Source organism: Quercus suber, unplaced genomic scaffold (assembly GCF_002906115.3).
Source record: "Quercus suber isolate HL8 unplaced genomic scaffold, Cork oak 2.0 scaffold_100, whole genome shotgun sequence".
Lineage (NCBI taxonomy): Eukaryota > Viridiplantae > Streptophyta > Magnoliopsida > Fagales > Fagaceae > Quercus > Quercus suber.
This window is the reverse complement of record NW_027069565.1, coordinates 564032-569751: the sequence shown is the minus strand read 5'-3', so window position 1 is coordinate 569751 and position 5720 is coordinate 564032. Positions and strand designations below refer to the sequence as shown.

Here is a 5720-nt window from a genome sequence, read left to right as displayed (position 1 = left end):
TCAGATATTATAATAATTAATTAGAGAAGATGTATAACCTTTATTTTATTTAAATTATCTATTGAAATAGGAGTGAGAAAATAAAGAAGATCTTGAGAAAAGTTTAAGAAAAAATTATAAAAGTATAAATAAATGTATTTAAAGAAAAAGTAGAATCATATGCTGTCTAGTAGAAGAAAGAAAAAAACAAATTAGTGAACATTGTTTTATATGATGTGAGATAAAAGTATTCTATGAATATTCCTTTTATGATAAATCAAAAGTATTTTAATTAAGAAAATGTTTGGATCCAAACATATTTAGAGCCTAAAAAGATAATATGTGATTTCTCATTTAATTAGTTGAGTTATGTGAGTCATGTACACTGCACGTAATAAGGACAAATATCATTTTTCTATTAGTCATATAGTCTAAAATTCTAAAAAAATTTGAGCCAAATTTTGTCCTCTAATAAAAAAAAAATGCATGCCACGGACATTATGGCATATCATAGGCTTTTAATCTTTTTCCAATTTTAACTTTGAAACAAAATCAAAGTGTATTACATGGTTGTTATCATCTATACTACTATTTAAGGGGCTTCCCCTGTTTGGATTCCACATTTTTTATGTCTAAAATACCCTCATCATACCCACTTACAAGTTTTCAACTAATGAGGATAGATATGTAAATTAAAACTTCTATACTTTAAAACTTACAAACTCACGTACGTTTTGCAGTTTCTATCTCTCATTCTTCTTCAAATTCAAGACATTTAGTTTAGCTCTACATCCTCATTTCTTTTTCTTCAGATTAAAAACATTTACTATCAGAGGCTCCAACAAATTTTCAGGTTTTATCTTTTGTAAGTTCCTCTTTGTTTTGTTTTCTTTTGTTTATTTATGATTGACTTTCTTTGAGTTCTACTTTTTTTTTCTTATATGTATCACGTTAACTCTCTTTTTTCTCTTTTTTTCTTTTTTAAATGTTACTTTCAAAGACTCCAACAAATTTTCAGGTTCTATCTTTTGCAAGTTCCTTTTTGTTTTGTTTTGTTTTGTTTATTTATGATTGACTTTCTTTGAGTTCTACTTTTTTTTTTCTTATATGTATCACATTAACTCTCTCTCTCTTTTTTTCTTCGTATACTTTACCATTGTACTTCTTAATGAATTGTCATTTCATGTTGTAGGTATTGTGATCCACTGACAAGGCTGTCTTATGCTACAAAAGAAGCATTCAAAATCATTCGTGAACAGTTAAACAGTATGACTTCCCTTACCTCTTTCTTCATTTTTTTTTTTTTTTAAGAAAGTTTTGTTTTTTCTTTGAGTTCTACTTTTTTTTTTTAATATATATGTATCACGTTAACTTTTTTTTTCTTTTTTTTTTAAAATGTAATTTTGAAATGTTGGTGGTGACTGAATATATATGGTTTTGGCATTAATTTTTTTTTTATTATTTATTTAGGTATGTAGCAACCTTGAGTTCCACCGTTTTTATTTTATTTTATTTTATATATATATATATATATATGTATCACGTTAAAATGGAATATTAGATAAGTTCAATTTAAAAATTATCAATTTAAAAAGTCCTAAATTTTAGATAAATTTGAAAAAACCTTTCCTACAAAATAGGAACACTCTTATTGACCCACTTATTCTAACACACGTTTTTAATATTATATTCTTTAAAAAAAAAAAAAAAAAAAAACCTCACGTACAGGTAAAAAAAAAAAAAAAAAACACAACTAAATAGTCAAATTTCTAATATTTTATTCTAGAAAAAACCTCACGTTCATTAAAAAAAAAAAAAAAAACTACTAATGAAATACCCTTAATTTAATAAACTTATTTCTATCTCTAAATCATAAGAAATTGTTTAAAATTTTAAATTGATAAAAATTGAAAACAAAAAAAAAACCTAATGAAAAAAGCTCACGTTGTATCAAAAAAATTATCTACCATGTTTCTATTTTGAAAAAAAAAATAAAATCCTACGTTTTGTAAAAAAATAAATACCCCGGCCACCCTTTTTTCTTTTTTCAAATTCCAAAAAAAAAAAAAAAAAAAAAACCTTAACACGTTTGAATTCCACTCCCACATTTTACTCCTAACAAATTGCTTGAATTCCACTCTCCCATGTTTTACTCCTAAGAAACTCCTTTACTATCAAATTTAAAAATTTTAACTTCTTTTTAATAACTTCTTTTGCTTATCTAGATTTTATTTTATTTTATTTAAGTTTCATGCAAAAAAATTATCTACCATGTTTCTATTTTGAAAGAAAAAATAAAATCCTACGTTTTGTAAAAAATAAATACCCCGGCCACCCTTTTTTTCTTTTTTCAAATTCCAAAAAAAAAAAAAAAAAAAAACAAAACCTTAACACGTTTGAATTCCACTCCCACATTTTACTCCTAACAAATTGCTTGAATTCCACTCTCCCATGTTTTACTCCTAAGAAACTCCTTTACTATCAAATTTAAAAATTTTAACTTCTTTTTAACTTCTTTTGCTTATCTAGATTTTATTTTATTTTATTTAAGTTTCATGCTATATCCTCCTTCCTTTTCATCTTCTTCTTCTGGAAATATCAAAAAAAAAAAAAAAAAACCCGAATAGAATATTACTGCACTGGAATAACAAAAGACTTGATTACCTGACCTCCAAGATTATCCGGATAAGTATATAAGCAAATATTCTTCTTTTACTTATCCTGTTTTTTAATTTTCTATTTCTTACATTCAATTGCTGCTTTAAAATATTGTATTTGTTTTTGCTCTCAACGTGTCTTCTTTTGACTTCCATTCATTGTTATCCAATTTTTAATGCCCCAGGTTGCAACCATTGTCATATAGAATCTAAGGTGAGTAGGGTTGCTTTTTTATTTATGCTGTAATAAATTAATTATAGAATTTTTATGAACAAAAATTTAAATGGATTTAATCTCAATTGCAAGCCAGGCAAGACCACCTGTGGTGCTGTTAGCAAATCGTGGAACCCAAAATGCAGAGCATTCCTCTCAAATTTTTTTTTTTTTTACAGTCTTATCCTTTAAACCTTAAAGGGTACAATTCTAATGAAAACTTTTCACTTTATCATACTTGCCTGAGAGCCACGCTTAGAGGCTATTCTATTTTTGTTTTGTAGAAGTTAATTGTTTTCATTCATAATTATTTAAAATTACTATAGTTTTCAATTACAAAAATTAAAATGACAACATGGATTAAAGTTTTTTTTGTTTATTTTTTTTTAAAATACTTGGTTTAACCCTAATTCTTTTATCTCTCTCAGGTTCATAATTATTTAAAATTACTATATTTTTCAATTACAAAAATTAAAGTGACAACATGGATTAAAGTTTTTTTTGTTTATTTTTTTTTTTAAATACTTGGTTTAACCCTAATTCTTTTATCTCTCTCAGGTTCACGTACGTACAAATTTTTTGGATTGCATTGAGGAGTCATTGGAATGAAATATTAGATAAGTTCGGGTGAGAAACTTTACAAGAATTATTATATGTATTAAACCTCACATAAAGTGATTGTTATCTAAGAAAGTGTTGTAAAAAAATTTCTTTCGTAATGGAAACTATATTTCTTCTATATACAATTAACATGTATCTCTTGCCATAAAATTTTCAATTTAAGCTTTTATTTACTTATGTCATGGATGTATAGTAAAAATGATAACTATCATACATAAAATTTGAAAAAAAAGAACAACATCAACAACACCAAAAAGGTAATAAAAAAAAAATTTAAAAAAAAAAAAAAGGAGAGAGGAAAACTTGAGATGTTTAACGTGGGATAGATAGTGGGATTTTTTTAAATAGTACATGGATAGAACATGGGATATTTTCAAATGTGTACTTTTTCTTTTTTTGATAAACTTTTAAAAAAATACTAGCCTTTGAGCACGCGCTCACGCGCGTGCTCAGAGGCTCTTCTATTTTTTGGGTAAAGGTTAATTTAGGGTATTTATTATAATTTGGGATTACTACATTCTCTAATCACACAAAAAAATTTTATTTATTTATTTATTTATTTATTAGAGAATGTAGTAATCCCAAATTATAATAAATACCCTAAATTAACCTTTACTCAAAAAATAGAAGAGCCTTTGAGCACGCGCGTGAGCGCGTGCTCAGAGGCTAGTATTTAGTTAAACGGTTTTATTGAATTGTATTAAGTTAAACGGTGCGTAAAAGCGAAACACTAAGAAAGATGTTGAACATTGAACGTTGGGAGTGAGAAAGATGTTTTATTCTAAAAAGGGAAAAACTTGTTATACATTTATTATTGCACATCTCTACCTATGCTCATTTTTTTGAAATCATGTTTTGAAAATACAATTTTAGTTGAAATTATGTTTTGAAAATATGATTTCAATTAAAATTTTGAAATGGTGAAATTAAGTTTTAAAAACATGATTTTTCAATTTTAACTAAAGTTTTGTATTTCAAAACACAATTTCAGTTTACGTGATAGTGTGCATATGATGAGTATGCAATAGAGAGCATGTAACACATCTACTAAATACTTGCACTATGATTTTTACTAATTATAGTAAGGAGAATTTCCTCTTACAGCCCGTTCTGAGCGTGCGAGGCTTTATATGGCTGCGCTGAAAGGTGATTGGAAATCTGTTAAAGACATGCCAAACATTTAAAGAGAAATTAATAAGAAAAGAGAAACCACTCTACATACTGCTGCTGCAGCAAACCAAGAAAACTTGGTGAAGAATTTAGTGAACGTAATGAGTAGCGATGACCTAAAAGCTGTAACCACTGTTGGGAACACTGCCTTAACCTACGCTGTTGCAACTGTAAATGTGAATATTGCTAAGGTGATGCAGGACAAAAATCGAGACCTAGAAAAACTATGTAGTGGTGTGAGACCACTCTTTATGGCTACTGTGTTACGACACAGCCAAATGCTGCAGTTTCTTTATTCTTGGAGAAAGGTTTCCCAATGGTGTGGAAATGAACAAGATGAACAATTTATCACTTGTGTTAAGGGAGACTTATACGGTAAGCAAAAGTAATTATTTTTTTTCTTCCCTATTTTTTCGGTTTGATTTTCTCATTCTAGAACTGATTTGAAGTTCAAAACATTAATCAGCTTGATCATTTAAAATGATATTACAAGTTAACACAATCTAAGCTATTCATTTTTCTAAATGACACAGAGAGGGGAAATGTTAAAATATTGATCAAGTGATTATACTTACTCCTTTCCCATTGTTTTATATAAGGCTTTTCGATAAGTGACAATGAGACTTTAATTTAGGATTATGTACCAAATGAATTTCTTCACTTAATATGTAATCCTATTTTGGATGGAGGAAAGTGTTGGAAATGAGAGAGGGGAAGAAAGAAAGGAGATGGAAATATACTAGATCTTTGCATGGAGGAAGATGAAGAGAGGGAAGAGGATAATAAAGAGGAAGATGTAAGAGCACTTGCATTGGATTTGCATTTTGGATTTCATAGGTGAATTTTGGTAGAAGTATCCTAATACTAATCCAACATGGGTGCTCTTAAATTTGACCAAATATTCCATCTATGATTTTTCATCCATAAAACATAACTAAATGTTAAAGCACACCCAGAAGACAGAGTATTCTGTCCTTGAATTTTTTTGGCTCGAAATTTTTATGCAAGAGTAGCCTTAGACATGCTGAAGGCTAATCCTAATTTTGCTACTACTAAAAACGAAGATGGAGAGACTGCAT

The 5720-nt window shown here is 27.7% G+C and overlaps 1 long non-coding RNA gene across 2 annotated transcripts; it reads left to right on the top strand.

The window, feature by feature from the left end:
* Positions 1-723: 723 nt before the first annotated feature.
* On the top strand, positions 724-3728 carry LOC136068126 (uncharacterized). 2 transcript variants are annotated; one of them, XR_010629536.1, is made up of 4 exons: positions 724-844; positions 980-997; positions 1172-1245; positions 3409-3728. It is a non-coding gene; the product is annotated as an uncharacterized LOC136068126 (long non-coding RNA). The 2 variants fall into 2 exon arrangements; XR_010629535.1 differs by having other exon boundaries at positions 980-1245.
* Positions 3729-5720: the final 1992 nt, after the last annotated feature.